At 39.9% G+C, this 21,165-nt stretch overlaps 1 pseudogene; it reads left to right on the forward strand.

Annotated features, from left to right (window-relative positions):
- The first annotated feature begins 221 nt into the window (after nt 1-221).
- LOC118682544 (uncharacterized) overlaps nt 222-21,165 on the forward strand; it is a 47,203-nt pseudogene continuing 26,259 nt past the window's right edge.

Below are 21,165 nucleotides of genomic sequence, written 5' to 3' on the forward strand. Positions count from 1 at the left end.
ATATAGCTTCATTTAAGAGCCTAGAAATTGCTCTGTTAGACTTGTTAATATAATTAATTATATATGAACAGCAAGCATGATGCTGATGAGGGATGTAGAGCAGGTTCGCCTCCACGCGGTGCATCCTGTGTAACGCTAAATGACCTGCGGCCTCCACGGCCTCTTCTAGAACTCCTACGGATTTGACCTTTGCTCGACACGGACATAGCTTGGGCTCTTAGATGGATCGGTTTAAACCCTGGGCTGGTGGTCGTGGTATTCTGTCACCTGAGTATGCAGGGGTGACACCCTGCAGAAATGGCTGATGGGCTAATGCCAAGGCCGCCTCCGTCCCGTTAAAACCATGGCAGGCCTCAGAGTACGTTCCCCTCCTGTCATCATTAAGTTGGTGTGGTAGGTGTTTGTTGAGATGACTCCCTCTTTGCGCTGGTCGGCTCTGAACGCACTGCCTCAAAAGGGCGTGTGTCAACCCTCGCCTTGACCTCGTAACCGAAACAACCTTGGGACCATTTAAAGGCGACTACCTTTCCAGGAGACGGATAGCGGCTCTGAGTGGGGACCCAATTACAATGAATGCTAGCAACTGTATAACCAAGGACGAGATAGGAAGCGGGTCGAAACCGACCTCTACAAAAGTGGACAGTTCCCTGGGGAGGGCATCCTCCAAGATTTTGGAGCGTTACGGTGGCAAGCAGGCTGACCAGAAATCTGATCAGCATGCTAGCACACTTGAGTGGGCCAAAAGGGTGCTAAACGACGTCAATGACAGGAAAGTGGGGCCGAGTGAACCTCACACCTCGATGAAGCGACAGAGGTCGCAGGAGGGGGAATCGTCCCTCGGCAAGAAGCCTCGAGTCGGAGCGGCACCGATGTTTAGCGAAATCGCTAAACTCGCCAGCTCAATTGAGCTCGGGGTATACGATAGCAGCAGGGGAGATGGAGCCATCTCCCATGATGAGTGGAAGCGGGTAGCGGCTGCTATCTCCGCTGTGTTCATGAAGGTGGTTAGGGGAAGCCCTGGACCACCCCCTAGATGTGAAAGTGCAGGGTGGAACCTCGGCTTACACAAACTTATGAGGTGTGCCGACGAACGGTCGGCATTCCTTTATAAGGAGGCGGTAGCCAGGGTGGGGGAAGTATGGAAGGGAGCAAGGCTCGAGGCGGTGGCCAAATCGGATCTTCCGATGCGACCTCGTGCTGTGTCTGGCTTCCGGCCGAACCCTCTACCCCGACCGAAATTGAAGAGATATTGCGGTACTGCAATCCATCTCTTCCCACCCAAGATTGGAAGGTGGTTAGGCTGGAGAGGACCGAGGAACCATATCGGCGAGCGCTGATACTCCTAAACAGGGCGGATCGTCAGGCGATCAGCGCTGGAGAACTCTGGCTTGTCTCAGCCTACATGCCGCACGACGACGAGGTGGAGCCACTTCCGTACCTGCTGAGAAGAGCTCTGGCAGAGGCCAGGCGCAAAGGGGTCGGAGTCTTAATAGGCTCGGATGCTAATTCAAGGCACGCCGTCTGGGGGAGCTCAGACATTAATGCAAGAAGTGAGGCACTTTTTGATTTTATTTGTAGTATAGATCTTTCTATATGTAATAGGGGGAACAGCCCTACCTTTGTGACTGCTAGCAGGGCGGAAGTCCTTGACGTTCTGCTAGCCTCTAGGGAAATCGCTTCCTTGACTTCGGAATGGAGGAATTTTATCATAAATATATTGGTTTCAGCTTAAAAGCCTCACGCCCGGAGCTCAAAACCTATAGAAATTTTAGGAATACCAACTGGGTCCTGTACTGCAGGAAGCTTCGATCAGCTCTCCCACTCGCACCCGACAGGGATTCGATCCTATCGGTGGATGCGGTCGATGAGTTCGTCGAGATTTTCAGCTCTGTTAGTAGAACTACTCTTGACAGCTCCTGTCCTCTGAGAACTCAGAAAATCAAAGGGAAACCCCCTTGGTAGACTTCGGAGCTAACGGAGATCAGATCTTCGAGCAGAAGACTTTTCAACAAAGCCCGTAAAAGCGGCTCTAGTGACGACTGGGCGTTGTACAAGGCCGGACTGGCCATCTACAAGTCCGAGTTAAAGAAAGCCAAGAGAGCTTCGTGGAGAGCCTTCTGCGGTAGTGTAGAGGGCTGTCATGAGTCCTCACAATTCAGGCGCATTCTTGCAAAAAATCCTACTCCAGTGGGGTATCTAAAAAATGCAGATAGTGGTTGGACAACGAGTAGCGAGGAGTCGTTGAAACTACTAATGGATGCTCATTTTCCACTAAATCACTCTGCTGAAGAAGTGCCACTGGGGGAGCTGCAGGAGGGCTGTACAGCCGATGGCATTATTCCAGCGCAATTACAGCGTACGATTAAGATGTCATTGAGCTGGCTGGCCCTTATCTATGCGAACTGTGTCAGATTAGGCCATGTCCCGAAGGTCTGCAGACAGGTTAAGGTTACTTTCATTCCGAAGGCCGGCAAAAGCTCTCACGTCGGTGCAAAAGATTTCAGACCCATCAGCCTATCCTCATTTCTGTTGAAAACATTAGAGTGGCTTATGGATCTGTACATTAAGAGCAGAATACCGAGGGCATATATCAAAGGCAGGTCGGTCGACACTGCTTTGCATGATGTAGTGTCATGGCTGGAGATAGCTCTCAAGCACAAGGAATTTGCTGTGGGCACCTTTCTCGACATCGAGGGGGCCTTCAACAATGTGCGACCAGAGGCAGTGGTAAAAGCCCTCGAAAAGTTTGAGGTGGAATCTTACCTCAAGCACCTTATTTTTAGTCTTCTTTGCGACAGAACTGTCGCAGTGGAGTGGGGTGGTGCCAAGACAACCAGAAAAGTGAATAGGGGAACTCCGCAGGGGGGAGAACTCTCCCTACTGCTCTGGATAATGGTGGTAAACGACCTACTTATAGAACTCGAGACGCAAAGCTGTCGGGTGAGAGCCTACGCTGATGATGTGGTTCTTATGGTTCAGGGAAAGTTCCTGAATACCGTCTACGAGCTCACCGAGGGGTACTTGAACGACTAGGTCCTGTGCGACCGCGAGATCCTTCTGGCCAAGAGTGGATCGCAGGAGGTCGGGGGAACTTCTCGCCCTGAGCAAAGTGCATCTCGCCGCTATGGTAGGAGTTCTCACTGGACACTGTCCAATGGGCACTCATGCGGTACGGCTTGGTGTACTACCCGATGCTAGTTACCAAAGTTGCATGGAGGAGGGCGAGGTGGAATCATCCCGGCACTTTTTCCTCCAATGTCCGGCTTTCACTAGGCTGCGATTGAAATATCCCGGCAATCACACTTTTGGCGGACCTGAATACTTATCCGAAATGGATATTGGCCGTCTTAACAAGTTTGTAGTAAGCACAAAGCGTCTCGTCGACTTGTAAGAGTCTTTTGAACCAGCTTATAGGGGTTTTGTAGGTATCACAACGGACTGGCGTCTTAAGCTGTCCAAGTGGGATCCTTTCTGGGATCGACCTCCTAACCTAACCTAACCTAGCAAGCATATGCATCCAGTATATATTGGATATCCATATTTGCTCTATGGAGTTCCAAAATCAGAGAATTATGAGCGTTTGTAAAACGATCCTGTAATTTTCTTTTTAGAAAAATTTTGGGTTTTGTTAAACTTGACCTAAGGGCTAACAAATAGTCATCAAAAGACATAGGTATTTATTCTACTATCAGACAGGAAGTGTTCAAAATCGTTTAAATTAGAAATGTCTTCTGTAGTCATATTTGAATTTAAAACGTTTTGAATTTTGAAAAAGTTTTCCTTGTGTCTTTCTGAATTTTGACTTGTTTCTGTAAGAGGTAACAGTATTTGCGTTGAAGGCATTGGTAGATATGGTATACCAAAACGACAAAACTGTTGTCCTCTTATTTCCCTAGTACAAGCCCGACTGTGGTTATGCTTTTGATAACCCAAATAATTTTCTAAGTGGCTGATCGAACCATCGGTAGAAATATAATTGTCAATAAAACTAATAACATCAGGGAATGTCTGAGGATCTTGAAGGTTGATCCTGGGAGCATTATTAAGCCAATACATGCCATGTACATGCGGGGAACCTCTCTGTTGAAACTCCACTCTCCAGTAGAAATTTGTAACAAAATGCTCTCCAAAAATGCCGGCGTTATCTTTAAAAAGCTTAAGACTTTGTCGATAGCAGTAGTCAAAATATTTAGCACAAGTAACCGCGTCTGACCGGATTAAGCGATATCTATCTTGGGTTGTTAAACTGTTGGCTTCCTCTTCCGAAATACCTTTAGAATCAACAGTTTTAGAGAGGATGACCAAAAGCTCAACCCACTGAGATTCTGCAGCCGATAAAGTGATAAAGAAGGTTGGAAGCCCAAATTGGCGAATCATAGCGATTGCCTTTTTCTTCTCAGCTTCCCAGTGCGCAGGTGAGGAGGCCTTTCAAAACCTTGTAACCATCATCGTGTTGAATCTAGTTTTGAACAAAGTTTTTTTTTGTAATCATAGAACAACTTTGGAATGGTACACGCTCTTCTGTCAAAACGGCGAATTTCAGAACGTATTATCTTGCTATTCGTTTCAGAGTATGTACGCTTCTGCCCAACGTATATTGTGCCAAATGACAACTCTTCTGAATTATTATCTTGAATTATGTCAATTGGTCTTTGTCCTTCACCTGGCGCTATAACTAAACGGTTATAGTCTAAGTTTTCTACAGGAATATTGTCCAAAAGAGTTTCTTGACCGCCTGGATTTAGCTCTGAAGATAAAAGACCCGTGGGAATATTATTACCTAAGGGATTATCATGGGAAGTTTGTGCCGCATGAAAAGATTGAACCAATCGGGAATCCTCTGCAGATGTTTAATATGAGCCTCATCAAAGGACCTTGGTAGAGATGTCACAATATTATTAACAGAAATTGGTATATTAACAACAGCACCTTAGAGCAAACTCTGACCTTGATATCCTAACAGACGGATTGTCATAAAAGGCAATCTAGGCATTATGAGATGTTCTTCAATTAGGGTTAAACCTGTCAAACAATCTGGTATTTCAGGAAAGTCTAGACCGTTAGCTAAACATATTTTTGGAACGTTCTTTTTAACAATTGCATTTTTGCAAGTAGCACAAAAATTGTAATTTCCATCTTCTGAAGGAAATTTTGGCATCAAAAAGAAGGCGGATGCAGCATTCGGGTGACCTTGCGCAATAGTTTCGAAATTTAATTTGCGAACTTGGTGTGAAAACCATAAGCCGCCGCAGCAAATACATACTTCAGTAGGGCCCTTATTTATATTTTGGAAATAAATGTTTTTGAAATCTGTTAAATTGCCACTATTATCAGTTTCTATAACATTATTTTCTCTCTTTAATCGGATTCGTTGAGACTGCCATTGGTTTTCAATTTGTCTATTGAGTGGGTTATCTCCCCGAAGGCGAACTTGACCTTGTCTAAGACGTCTGTGATTCTAATTTCTTCCCTCATATCCCTCTTACTCAGCTGTCGACGTTATGTTTCTCTATCACGCTCCTCTCTTCTTATTTCAGGATTTCTTCTTGCTTGTTCCCTTTGCATTTGATCACGAATGCGCTCTAAGTGCCTATACTCAGGGTTTCTTGCGCGAAGTTCTCTATGATCCCTAGTGTTCCTACTTTGTTCACCATAACGTACCTCCGGATTTTCTCGACGAGATCTATGACCTCGAGTATTTCTTATTTGCTCTTCAGAGCGAATTTGTGGATCTTGCCGCCTTTTTCTATGTTGAACAGTATTTACAACTTGCTCAACAGATCGAACCTCGGGGTCTTCACGCCGAGACCTATGACCTCGAGTCTCTCTTATTTGCTCTTCGGAGCGAATTTGCGGATCTTGCCGCCTTGTTCTATGTTGAACAGTATTTGCAATTTGCTCAACGGATCGAACCTCGGGGTCTTCACGCCGAGACCTATGACCTCGAGTATTTCTTATTTGCTCTTCAGAGCGAATTTGGGGATCTTGCCGCCTGGTTCTATGTTGAACAGTATTTAAATTTTGTTCAAAAGACCGTTCCTCGAGATATTCCCGCCTGGTTCTATGTTGATTTGTATTGATAATTTGTTCGGACAGACGTACACCGGAATCTAATCTACGATTAGCGTGACTTACAGTATTTTGTGACTGCTCACTATCTCTATATAAAGAGTTTGCACGAAGAACTCAAATACGTCTTCTATTCTGAAGACGACTTAGCAATATAGATTTTCTACTTAATCTAGGCATAATTAATTAATAATAAATGAATTAATGTATAAAATACTTATAGATAATACTTATATAGTTCAGTCCGTCCGGGTGTTAAAAGTTGGATCCTAGGTGCAGCTCTCTTTCACTGTAATTCCTTGTAAGTCCTTGCTATGACTCCTTTCCTGTTCCGTGTATAGGTACTATAGTATACTGGTGCACATATGTATATGTGTTTCCACGCCACTGTATATAATACGGTTTTGCTCGTCACTGTATATAATAATACTTTAAACACTATATAACGAATACACTAAAATTAGTTTGAATAAAGCACTTTGCTGGTAAAGACATCTAGTGAAACTGAAACTACAAACACAGTGTACTGATATTTATTATACTCTTGCAACATGTTAATACAGCTTACGTACTTTTGTATACCTATATATAACTTAGCTATTCACTAACATAATAATACATAATATTTAGTTATATTTATATTTTAGAAATTAGTAGTTTATTTCATTGTATTGAAATTAAGTTCTCGGAAAACCCCTCCGTAAATTACTTTTGTTAAACGCTTTCTAAAACAGGGGGATCTATGGTACCTATTTTGAATTGTCAACCTATGAAGGCTAAATTAACAATAACTTACATATAATTAAGTATGGTATACACATATGTAGAGCTGGTATGTAGATTTTCTTCTTTCTGTCTTAATATCTAAACCTTTCATAAGCTGCCAACGGCGCTAGGTAAAATTGTAATTTTCTTGAGTTTACAGTTCACCTCCTGACCTTCATATTAAAATGTGTCGCAAAACTGAAATAATAGACAGTAGCATGTAAACCGATGAGGTCGCAGTTTATCTGTAACTACATAAAAAGGGTCTTTAGCCCTTTTGATACTACATTACTAATATTTATTTCATGCAATTTTTTCTAGAAAGATTTTTTTGCTCTATACAAAGTCCAGCACTCTAAGAAACTTTTTTAGCATTGTTGTCTGGTATATTTTATAATAAGTTCAACAGGATGGCTGAGAAAATATACTTAACCACTGATTATCACCAAATATTAGAAGAAATATATGTATATAGAAATCTATATCTATCACTTCAGGTGATGCAAACAACTCTTTGGTGAACAAAACTATACTCTGTTGCAACATGTTGCGAAAGTATAAAAATGTTGCGAAAGAATTCAACATTCATTACTCGATTATTATTTGGTATCTTATTAACTTTTGTTATTGATCATAGATTTATTTTGTGTCAATACAATTTTTTTCTCCGAAATGTTAACTTTTATAAAAAGAAGGTATTTAACTCAAACATGGTATCTGTGATATAAACTGAACCAAAGGGGTTAGATTTAATATGTGGGGTATATAAGGTTGCTGTTGTACCAGAGGAGCGGAAATCAGTATATTAGGGGTATAAGGTTTAAACAAAGTCTAGACCAATTTCATTCATATGCAGCGATATACATTATTTTTAAGAAAAACTGTCCATTTAATTTCATTAAATTATCAAATTGACGAAAAAAATTCTACCATAAGTAGTACATGTGAGCTGGGAAAATCAAAGACCAGAAAATTCCTCCAAACCGTATATTAAAAAATGTTGAATTAAACATACATTATTAAATGATATCGTGATTAAATTACAATCGAATTTGGTATCTTCTTGACTTATATTAAAGGCCATAAACTTAGTCTCAGTTTTATTGCTTGAAGTGAGATACACATAAGTATGAATGTGATATTAACTCCACCAAAGTGGCTAAATTTTATATTATAAGCTTAGGTGGCAAACGTCAATCAGAGAATCGGATTTCATTATATGAAGGTGTGAGGTTTAGACTTAGTATATATTAATTTCATTCTAATTCAGCGTCAAACCACATAATTTTTAAGAAATCTTTTCCACTTAATTTCGTTAAAATATCACGTTCATCAATCGGAACGGTGTAAAGTCAGGTGGAAATACGGAAATTATATATATATTGGGGATAGAGAAATATATTAATTTTGACATTGCTCAGCTATACTCGAGAACATATTTTGAAGCAATTTTATATATAACAAGTAAGGTAGGGCTAAGTTCGGATGTAACCGAACATTTTATACACTCGCAAAGTCAAATGGTATACTCGTGTGAGATTTCTTTGTGGATTGACTGATATTTTCGGTAGAAGGTCAACTATAGGCACTGGGTTCCACATATTTAGTACTTAGGAGTTTGAACAGTTTTAGTTCGATTTAGACAATTTTTGGCCGCAAGGTGGCATACTTTAAACGTATTATTCACGCAAAGTTTTACCCCGATATAATCATTGTTACTTGATATGCATAGTGGAAAGTGAAAGAATCAGATGGAATTGAAAATGGTGTTATATGGGAAATAGGCGTGGTTGTAGTCCGATTTCGCCCATTTTCGCACTATAACACAGAAATATGAAAAGAACGTTATGCACCCACTGTCTAATTTTGAACGCGGTTCCTATAAAGTCATCTCATACCATCCCAGAGATAAAATTTTATGTCTCTGGAGTGTTTAGTGCTTGATTTATCGCGCTTTTAGTAGTTTTTAACAGTACCGTTATATGGGGAGTGGGCGAAGTTGCCACCCGATTTCAACTATTTTCACACCGTCAATAGAAGTGCTAAAAACATTTGCTTCCAGTGAATTTTGTTATTATAGCATTAGCGGTTTAGAAGATATGCACATTAAACCTATTAGAGGCGGGACCACGCCCACTTTAAAAAAAAAAATTTTAACTGCAGATGCCTCTCCGTAATGTGATCCTGTGTACCAAATAACAGTCTTGTATCTTATTGCGGAGCTTAGTTATGGCATTTTATTTGTTTTTGATTAATGGCGTTTTGTGGGCGTGGCAGTGGTCCGATTACGCCCATTTACAATACCAACTATCTCACGGTACCAAGAAACATGTCTACCAAGTTTCATTAAGATATCTCAATTTTTACTCAAGTTACAGCTTGCACGGACGGACAGACGGACGGACGGACAGACAGTCACCCGGATTTCAACTCGTCTCTTCATCCTGATCATTTATATATATATAACCCTATATCTAGCTCGATTAGTTTTGGGTGATACAAACAACCGTTAGGTGAACAAAACTATTATACTCTGTAGCAACAGGTTGCGAGAGTATAAAAAAAAATATTAATACTCACTGACCGACATATTCGGCATAAAACTGGTTAGAATAACGAAAAGCAATATAAGTAGTATATGGAATTTGAATCCTGAAAATCCGGATATTAGTTATATGGGGGCTAAGGAAAATTTTCACCCGATTTGATCTTGTTATGAGTAAAACACGCTCTCTCATTTTCATTGAGATAACTCACATATGCGGTATAAAGTCATGCGGAAGTTCAAAAATATTTATATTAGATATATGAGGGCCACAAGAACTATTGATCCGATTCAACCCATTTTTGGAACAAAGACATACTATTATCGATAGTTTCATTTATTTATTCTATTATATGAATTTCAATTATATATCTTACACAATGGCCGATATTTACGGTAAAAAGTCAACTATAGGTACTGGGGCCCACATATTCAGTACCTGGGGGCTTGAACAGTTTAGGTTCGATTTAGAGAATTTTTGGTCACAAGGTGGCATACTTTAAACGTATTATTCACGCAAAGTTTTACGCCGATATATTCATTGTTGCTTCATTTGCATAGTGGAAAGTGAAAGAATCAAGTGGAATTTAAAATGGTGTCATATGAAAAATAAGCGTGGTTGTAATCCGATTTCGCTTATTTTCGCACCATAATATAGAAATATAAAAAGAATGTTATTTACCAAATTTGGTTGCAATCGGTTAAAAAGATCCCAAGATATGGGTTTTCACCTAAAAGTGGGCGGTGTCACGCCCACTGTCTAATTTTGAACGCGATTCCTATAAAGTCATCTCATACCATCCCTGAGATAAAATTTAATGTCTCTGGCGTGTTAAGTGCTTGATTTATCGCGCTTTTAGTAGTTTTTAACAGTACCGTTACATGGGTAGTGGGCGGGGTTGTCACCCGATTTCACCCATTTTTACACCATAGGTAGAGGTACTAAAAACATTTGCTTCCAGTTAATTATTATTATAGCTTTAGTAGTTTAGGAGATATGCACATTAAACCTGTTAGGGGCGGGACCCCGGCCACTTAAAAAAAAAAATTGAACTGCAGATGCCCTCCCTGATGTGATCTCGTGTACCAAATAACAGTCTTGTATCTTATTGCGGAGTTAAGTTATGACAATTTATTTGTTTTTGATTAATTGCGTTTTGAGGGCGTGCGATTACGCCCATCTGCAACACCAACCGTCTTACTGTACCAAGAAACATGTGTACCAAGTTTCATAAAGATATCTCAATTTTTACTCAAGTTGCAGCTTGCACGGACGGTCGGACAGACGGACGGACGAACAGACAGTCACCCGGATTTCAACTCGCCTCTTCATCCTGATCATTTATATATACATAACCCTATATCTAACTCGATTAGTTTTAGGTGATACAAACTACCGTTAGGTGAACAACACTATTATACTCTGTAGCAACATGTTGCGAGAGTAAAAAAATACGTACATTAAATAATTGCAATTTTCAAACTTAATCGCAAATGTTTCGCAAACTATATCTATATACATTCTTGATCTGCAGAACATTCTCTATCGGCCCATACCCATTTTAACCCCGAAATTCTGGGATGGTATTCCAAAGCCGACCCTTAAAAATATATGAGTTGCAAACTGTGTGGAGAGTGTGTTAAACATAGTGTAATAGCGTGCATTACTTAAACAAATTTTTGAGTCTGAGGCAGGTATTGTAAAATAAATTAATAAAACTTTTTTTGGAAACGCAACCAATAAAACTGGTGATTTCGACGAAGCAAATTTAGTTTTCAGAAAGCACAACAAAGTGAAAATAACGCGCAAACATCATAACCCTCTAACGTTCGACAAGCAATGCAACCGCAAAGCATTTTGCCTAGATCATCAATCCACGTGGACGCAGCTATGAATATGATCGAATCAATACATCGAGTCGTATTTTTGGTCATTGTGGTTCTGGTTCGCAGCTACCGGCGTGACCCACGACGCAAGGAAATACAAACTGGTCATGGCACAAGTTCCTTTAAACAAGCTAATGGAGTTAAGGGCAGTCATCGATTCAGCACCTTCGTTTAACCGCTACGAACACAATAAATCCAAACTAAAAACACATTTTGCGGACAGCCAACAGCGTCGCGTGCAACGTGTTCTTTCGGATATGCCTTTGGATGACTTAAAGCCAAACCAACTCTTCCACGATATGCGACGGGTTCATCAAAGGGTGACGTCGCAGATAAAATCGCAATTACAGACGCCATTGCCGATTTGATTTTTCGACAAATAAGCCTTGTATGTAATCAACAACCTGAAATAAGTGCCCCCAAGCAGGCCAAAGATGAGCCAATTACATTACAGGAAATCCGAAACGAAATCGCTCAGCTAACGAAGCAGATTGAAGTTATATAATCGCGACGACCGAGGAGCCGTAGTCAAAGCCGACAGAGACACCAATGATATATGCATCAGGAGTCCCCGCACACGAACGAGTTATGTTGGTATCACCATAAGTGCGGCGCCAACGCTCGAACATGTAGAAAACCCTGCTCATAAAACAACCGGGAGAAAAGCAAATGACTATCCGTATCGAAGACTGCAACGCACATCTGTAACTTACGTCCTGCAGTCACACACCGCCTGAAACTTTTTGACGACCTCTCCAATCATAATTTTTTGATAGACACCGGAGCAAACGCCTCCATTATTCCTAAAATCGTCCAAAACATCATGAAGTCTGCGACGGTAAAGTTAGACGCAGCAAACGGTACACCGATTACCGTATACGGCGAAGTCTTCCTTAAAATCGATTTAGGCCTAGGACACGAATTCCTTTGGAATTTTCTCATCGCTGACGTTACGTGCGGAATTATAGGAGCCTTTATAAGCCACTATGTTCTACTGGTCGACTTAAAAAGGAAACGATTAATCGACAACTTAACATCAGTAGCGTCGATAGGCAACCTTGTGAATAGCGAAGCCTTATTAGTAAAAACATTTGACACCTCCTGCGAATATACGAGCTTACTTAACGAGTTTGGTAAGATAACACGGTTAGCGCAACTCGGTAGCCCGAGTAGCGCAACTCGGTAGCCCAGCAAAGTAGTCCATCACATCGAAACTCGCGGTCCGACCTTATCAGCACGACCAGGACGTCTTTCTCCAGATAAACTGGCAGCGGCTAAGGCAGAATTCGACAGTTTAATAAAACAGGGTATTTGCCGCCCATCGAGCAGCACTCAACACCTTTAAAATCCCAGACAGGTATACCATATCTTCAGGATTTCACGAGCAATTGAAGAGGTAAGACGATCTTTTATAAAATCGATCTACCAAAAGCGTTCCTGTTCAGAAGACGTTCCGATAACGGCTATCATCACACCTTTCGGCCTATTCGAATTTTTGTATATGACCTTTGGTCTTCGAAATGCAGCACAGACATTACAAAGGCTTACACACGAAGTCCTACGAGGAGTAGACTTTGTATTTCCGTACATGGACGATATCTGTGTAGCATCATCATCTCTAGACGAACATATATTCCACTTTCACCAACTTTTTGAACGTGTACAGAAGCACAATTTAAGAATCAACGTTACCAAGTCTGTCTTCGGAAAAATGGAAATCATCTTTTTAAGTCATACTGTCTCCGCAGAGGGAATAAGACCACTAAAGCAACACGTACAAGCTATTATAGATATCGAAAACTAAACTACTGTCAATGGCCTCAAGCGATTCTTAGCCACAGCTAACTTCTACAGACAATTTATTCCACATGTTTAAATGAGTTTAAACTCCCTCCTCCAAGTGCACCACTCTACTCGTCAAAAACTGACACGCCTTAATGAAATACACAACACCTGTGAACACTCAAGGAATTTCACCCCACACCTGATGACACTACACCAGATGACACCACACAGGACAACACAACATACCATTTCTCATTCGCATCATTATTTATACATACGGCATATAATCTATGCATATGCTTATATACCCTATATAAATTGGGTCAATTACATATTGAATATTTACAATATAAAAAGTTGTAAAATTACATGAAAAATAAAACAATAAACGTTGTGGTAAAATTAACACTACTACAATTGCTTGTAGATATTAAAAATTTAAAAATAATAAATAATTTATTATAAACAAAAATAAACATATTTTCAAAGTCCACATTGGCATACATCCCGCAATACCCCTTGTAACAAACAAGCAGGATTGCGTACATAAAAAACTAAAAGCACATTGATCTCTTCAACGAGCTCTCAATTGCATTAGAGAATATACATACATACGCTCAAACAATCCGTGCATACTTATTTACAATTTTGTGTATTTGATCTCTTCAACGAGCTCTCAATTTCACGAGCACATAAATATATACTAACAAGTCCGTGTATAAGGGCGTACCTAAATACATCAACATAAGGACATGAAAAATATTATTGAATTAAAAGTGCGATTTTTGTCAATTAAATTAAATAATATATTCAAAATAAAACCACAACAAAATTATATCGCAAGTAAATTCAGTTTACACTGAAAAAATTAATAAAAGGTTATATATTAATAATTCATTGAAACATTATATAAATAACATAACAAAAATGGTTAATGGCGACAAAAGTCAAACTACACTTGTAGGAGCTACACGCCCAAAACAGGTTGCCAAATTCATTTCTGAGAGTGACAGATTAACACGATATTGCACTCGATTTTCATCTTCACCGATTCAAGACATCTCTGAATCGTTATTGGAAATAAAAAAACAAAATATTGACAATTTTTGGACTCGTCTCCAAACGGCTCATGACGCCATAGTAGATTATGACAATTCAGATCTACCACACGATTTTAAATCATCGGCTTACGCGCTATACGAAAACTGCTTAGATCAGTACGAAGAAACAAAAGCTACGATTTCTGATCAATTAAAGCTAATAAAAGCAATTGCACCTACTCCACATCAGCGAATAGAGCTGCAACAAGTACCAATTCAAGAGGCAAGTTCAGGCATCCATCTCGAGGGGCCCGCATGTGACACAGAAATATTTTATGGAGGTTATGAAGAATGGCCGTCCTTCCGGGACATGTTCACTGCTGTATACATCAACCATCCAAAATTATCAAAAGCGCAAAAATTGTATCACCTCCGATACAAAACTAAAGGTCAAGCAGGCGCAATAGTAAAACAGTTCGCACTAAATGACGACAATTTTAATTTGGCTTGGGAAGCTCTAACATCTAGATATGAAAATGAAAGACTATTGGTCGATAAACAAGTAACGACACTAATGAACTTGCCCAAAATTCAAAAAGAAACAAGTGAAGAATTTATAAGACTACAATCCACTGTTTCAAACTGTTTGTCGGTTTTATCGACACAAAATATTCCCACAGACAGCTAGGACCCTATACTGGTAAACATATGCACTGCCGCATTACTAGAAAAATCGTTACTTTTATGGGAGCAATCGCTCTCATTACGAAAGAAATGCCCCACGTGGCAACAAATGAAAGTCTTTCTACAATCTTGCGAGAAATTCAAAAAATTAAAAATTAAAGAAAGAAACTATTTCGTGAGATCAAAAAAATGATGTACAAATTGCTTGTCATATGCGCATACAGGTAAAAATTGCAAAAGCAAATTCAATTGCTTATATTGTTACAAAAGACACCCTTCTAGCCCAAGATACCATTTTCGGTTGGATCCTAAGTGGACTAGTTACGGAACCAGTTACCACTATGACAACTCAAGTTGAGGAAATCTCAAATGAATACCTCAATTCACAATTGAAAAAATTTCGGGAAAAACGCCCCCTCATATCAATTACAACCCCAGAAGATCAGTATTGTAAAGACTTCTACAAAGCCACAACTACCCGATCATATAATGGCCGGTACGTCGTACGACTACCACCAAAGCCACAATCTTCCAACACTCTACAAATTGGCACAAAAAACCATGTCAGAGTTTCTTCTGACAACCCCAGTGTTAAAAACACAAATATCTATAATTCAACCAAATCATCGAGATATATTACTAAGTATTCGAAAAGAAAATTTGTTGTACACTAATTTCCTTAAATTTGAAAAGGGCAGTACAACATAAAAATACAGGGGATCCAATGGAATGCGATATCTGATCAGCTTTCATATCCTACCGAATCAATATCCGCATTATCCGCAATAACATTTTTGAACCCGCAGGATGGCCTTCGCCAATTATGATACAAGCGAAAATCCTAATTCTTCTTCACTTAGAAAAATAGTCACAATCCTCAAACAATCTTAACGATATCCGAATCTACCGATTCTTGGCCACAATCGCCCACTTCCATACATAATATCGTCCGCAACATACGAGTAATTGTCATAGAATGTCCAAAAATCGACACTTCTCTTACTATAGTGCCTCATAGTTGCCTAAATTTTCATAATCAAATACAATTCAAAATTAAAGTTAAGGAATCACCATACTTGCAATGTGATACAGTGAAGCACCCAGACTTACAAAAAGCAAAGGTCGCACTTATCGCATCAATCTAAGCGCTCATCATACGGGTAGTTTATGGGAACCACTTGTAAAAGTTGTAAATCTCACTTCAAAAAAGTGAGCGAAAATCACAAATCTCGCTCTCGCAAGATCCCTCTTCAAAGGTTTCAAAGGAGCACCCATTCTGGCCATATCTGAGCCAGGCGTGGAGTCGCTAACCGTAATAAACCGATGGTAAAGAAATTTTAAACAAACAATACAGATAATAAAATTATAAAAGCAACCGCAATACAATAAGTATGAAAAGCACATACAACCTCAAAATCCGCAAAATTAAGTTACATATCTTTTGCACGCACAGCAAAATGCATACCGAATATGCCTTCTGCCCATACAGGTAAATATGGATATAACTTTATCACCATGTATGCCGCGCCCTCGGCTACTCAACCAGCAGTACGCCGAAATACATGCAATATAAGCATTTACGTGTAATACTAGGCAAAATATTCGCCTAGGGGGCTCAGGATGTTTAAATGAGTTTAAACTCCCTCCTCCAAGTGCAACACTCTACTCGGGAAAAACTGACGCGCCTTAATGAAACACACCACACCTGTGAACACTCAAGGAATTTCACCCCACATCTGATGACACCACACAGGACAACACAACATACCATTTCTCATTCGCTATATATTTTTTTTCGCTTATCGTCTACGGGCCTGAGCGCCACACATACCTTCGCTAAAATAAGTCGTTCGGACACCAGTTCCTGCGCGCTACCGCATCAATTCAAGACGACCCCCAACGGCGTTCGATTCCATCAATTATTATATTATATATTTAATTTCGTTTGTGTAAAATATATTGTCAGTAAATGCGGAATAAACTAAAATTATTGATTTACCAAGTCACTTGCGTTTATTTTATATTGAATCGAGTGTTAGTGTTGGATCACAGGTGTGTGCTCCTACGCAAATTGTGTATAGATTTATTCACCACATGCCATCGAATCGCAAATACCACTGTTAGCCATGTGCCTTGGAAACAAAAAGAACGATCGCTCTTAGCTCCAATGGACCGATATTACGACAGCAGCGTAAAACCCAGCTGCGAATGCCTCTATTTTGGCACATCCCTCAAAATACGCTAAAATGTCACTATGGGTCGACGCCACGGATACAGCCGCAGGAGCTGTTTTGTGCCAGGTAAAAGGAAGCAACTTTGAAGCGTTAGCATACTTCTCAAAAAAAATTCGACAAAACTCAGGTAAGTTACAGCACTTATGACAGAGGACTCACAACGATGTTTATTGCCGAAGACCAGCAAGTTAATCAAAAGCTCGAATTCCTTCGCCCGAACAACACTAATTCATCTCTTCAACTAAAATTATTCCCCCAACCCGGATGCGACAAACAAATAGTCTGCGACTCGTCAAGTGGCAACATTAGACCATTCATTTCAAAGAAGTTTGGGTCTGAAGTGTTACGAACAACCCATGGGCTATGCCATCCTGGCACACGTGCTGCAGCGAAACTAATAACCAGCATAACTCATCTGAAGACAGCATAGTATCACCCACAGGCAAACAGAATAGTAGGAAGATGTCATCGAACGTTAAAACAATCAATTTTATGCATCAATTTAGAACTTTGGACCACTTTCCTGCTTTTCTGTGAAAATATCGGAGCGAACACGAATACCAGAACAAGTCAGAATCAACGATAAACTGCCAGAAGCAACTGGATAGCGAATTCGTAGTTGCCAGAATGTGCTAGTAGCGAACTGTTGTTAAATATTTACTATATAAGTGCTGCCGGATTGTGCAGCATACACAGTTCTGACTAGAGTGTTGCCATGTAAAGAGCAATTAAGCTTTAAGCAATAAGTTGTAAACTCGAATATCGAGCAATAAGTGTTAAGTTTTTGGAATTATTGGGACTTTTATTTAACAATCCAGTGATCGAACTGAAGAGTGAGTTCTGGTGAGAGAGTTAGTTTAGGGATTGTTAAATAAATTTTTAAGGAGATAATTATTCGAAAATGGCCAAGTTTATCGATCTGAAGATTCCACAACTGAAAAAGGAGCTGGAAAAACATGGTTTTGCAACAAGCGGGGTAAAGTCCGAATTACAATCACGGTTGCGAGAGGCCATGGAGGCGGAAAACATTAATGTTGAGGAATATGTCTTTCACGTGGAATTAGAGGAAGAGACGACAAAGATATAAGAAAAGGAAGAGACGCGCTCATCGAACGCTATGGTCATAAACATGTGTTTGGCTGCAATGTCAGCGCAAATGTCCCAGATGTCAACGCAGATACCAACAGAGATGCCGCAAATATCGACACAATTTAAAGAGCATGATGCACGTTTAACAAATTGCAGAGATGTCATCACAAATGTTGGCACAACAATCCCAATTGTCCTCGTTAGAAACGCGGTTGTCAACACAATTGAAAGAGCAGTTCGCAGCGCGAGATGCATGTATATCAGCACAGGTGACCTCACAACTAGCGGAAGTGTCCTCACAGATTTCGGAAGAACTAGATAAAATTCAAACTGAAGTGGATGGATTGAAAGATCGTCTCCGCGAGCTACAACTAAATCGGCCAATTACGTCAACAGCTTCTGCCAAGGTAAAACCTCCATCCTTTGATGGTACTGTTCCGTTTCATGTTTTTAAGCTTCAATTCGAAAAGACGGCATCTTCAAATAATTGGAACGCTGAAGATAAAGTAGCTGCATTGTTCGTTGCAATAAAAGGATCTGTAGCGGATATATTACAGACCATTCCAAACTGCGAGGCGAATAGTTATGAAACGTTGATGGGTGCATTAGAAAGACGGTATGGTAGTGAGCACAGGAAGCTGATCTTCCAAATCGAGTTTGCGAAATCGCCACCAGAAAGCCAATGAATCTCTGCAGGAGTTTTCTACAGAGATTGAGAGGTTAGCTCACTTAGCTTATGCACATAAATCCGTGGAATACATCGAGGAGACAAAAATTCAGACCTTCGCTGCGTTAGCATGTCCAAAATTGACGTTTGCGGACAACGTTTCGTATGCTCTGACACAGGAAACTGCATCTCTGCTTAGCAATCAAGCATTTAAAGCTCATAAAGTAGAAATAGAAGAACACACTTGGGTGAATCAATTACTTGAAAAAGTTGCCAACATGCAGAAAGCTTTAGAAACATCTACAGAAGTGGCCATATCGCACACAACTGTCAATCGGTAAACTAAAGCGAGTCAGCCGAAAATGGCACGGGGTGGCTCCTGCAAGCAAATGCCCTGTAATCTCCATTTCACAAATAAGCAGGAATACGATTAACGTTACCGTTAGTGGATGTGTAGACGCAAAAAGCGCATACTGACTGTGGATACGGTTTCTAAGGTGGTTCTATCACAAGTCATTGATGGGAATGAAAGAAAACATTATAGCTGTTCGATTAATGACTATAACATTAGATTGGGATCCGGAGGAGCTACGGAAATGTTAGCAAGAAGATCCAGATTTGAAAAGTGTAATACATTGATTGCAGATGAATAAACGTCCAACGAAAGAAGAAATAGCTGCAGAAAGCCCAGTCGCAAAGGCTGAAGTGGAGCACACATGGGAATCACTAAAACCTTGGAGAAATTAAAACAAAGATTTTATTGGGTTGGTTGTTGTCAATCAGTTACGGAGTGGATCGCCAATTGTGTCGAGTGCATTGCTGCTAAAGGGCCGAGGTCCATGAGTCATGGTCAGATGAAGCAGTAAAATTCAGGTGCGCCGTTTGAGCGAGTAGTCATGGATGTAGCTGGTCAATTTCCTATCAGTAAATTAGGAAACAGATATGTTTTGGTAGTTCCTGATGGCTTATCGGTCTGCTGTACATGAAACAACGGGGCAGACTCAAGCAAGGGTAATTTTTGGTAATGATCTTCGACTACCGATTGATTTGAAATTTGAAATTAACGCCAACGGAGGAAGGAATGCTAAGGAATTCAACAGCATCCTAGAAGATCAGATGAGGGATATACATGCTATAGTGAGACAGCGCACTAAAATTATGAGCGATAAAATTAGAGCGACGAGAGATGAAAGACAATGAGCTCTGAGGGTTTTATTGAAGGCGATTGGGTATTGTTATATGTTATATAACCCTCAACGAAAGAAAGGGTTATCTCCCAAATTAAAATGTAATTGGGAAGGACTATACCAGGTTATTAGCTCAAGAGTGAGTTATAGTTAGACGATTTATCGAGAAATCCATTACAATATTAATAGCGGATATTCTAATTATGTTCTATTCATTTCATGGTAATTCCTTGTAAGCAAAATATAAGACCGCCATACCAACATACAAATGAGCTATGCAATACGCTCTAAGTATCGGGCAGCCGAATCGCACATAAATTTGCGAAAATTGTATGAAAAGGAATGACAGAAACACTCGACTCGAGTTGCTGGATTCTTTTCGCCCATGTAAACGCCATCAATGTACATACACAAATTTCTTGAAACAGAGAGTGTGCAAAGTAACTTTTAAGGTATATTTATTTTCTTTTAAAATGCACAATAAATCTATATTTGGGAAATATTATATTTCAAAGGGTACAGTGTATGTAATTAAAAATGGGAAAACTTTAGAATACCGTTCCAGGATTCCGGGGATAAAATGGGTGTGGGCGGATAGAGGATGTTCTGCAGGGCAAGAATATATATAAAAATATTATATATATATAATCGTGCGAAACTTATAGTTTCGAGATATTTGCGCATAAAGTTGAAAACTCCAACTATTTTAAGTACGTATTTTTTCGATTTAAGATGGATTTTACACTTATATTTTTCAATTTTATATCCACTAACACTGTACTAATTCGTTTTTGCGCATATATTTAACATTGTTAACACCACCACTTACTTTTCACTTCAAATTCCGCAAATTAAAATCGTATGTTTCTTCGTTTCAAAATTATTCACAAACTTTATTTTTTTTTGATAACTACAAAGTGTTAACTTAACGCACTCCCTGGTCGCATACCAGTGGAGAGGTAATAAAAAACGTTGTGCAATAACAAATTGCGAGAGTATAACAAAAATGGTTGATAGCCGGGATAAATTGATACGCGCCAAAGAAATGGTGTTTTAGACTCGACTGTCGCTGAGAGAAGAGGCCTGTCCGCTTCGAGGACAGATGTTTTGTTCGGTGTGTTGTGTAGAGATCCTTGTGTGGTGTGTGGGTGTTGTGTGTGCCAGTATTGTCTGGTGTGGTGTGTGGGTGTTTTGCTGTTTCCAGGTGTGGTGT

This window comes from Bactrocera oleae, chromosome X (assembly GCF_042242935.1).
Source record: "Bactrocera oleae isolate idBacOlea1 chromosome X, idBacOlea1, whole genome shotgun sequence".
NCBI lineage: Eukaryota > Metazoa > Arthropoda > Insecta > Diptera > Tephritidae > Bactrocera > Bactrocera oleae.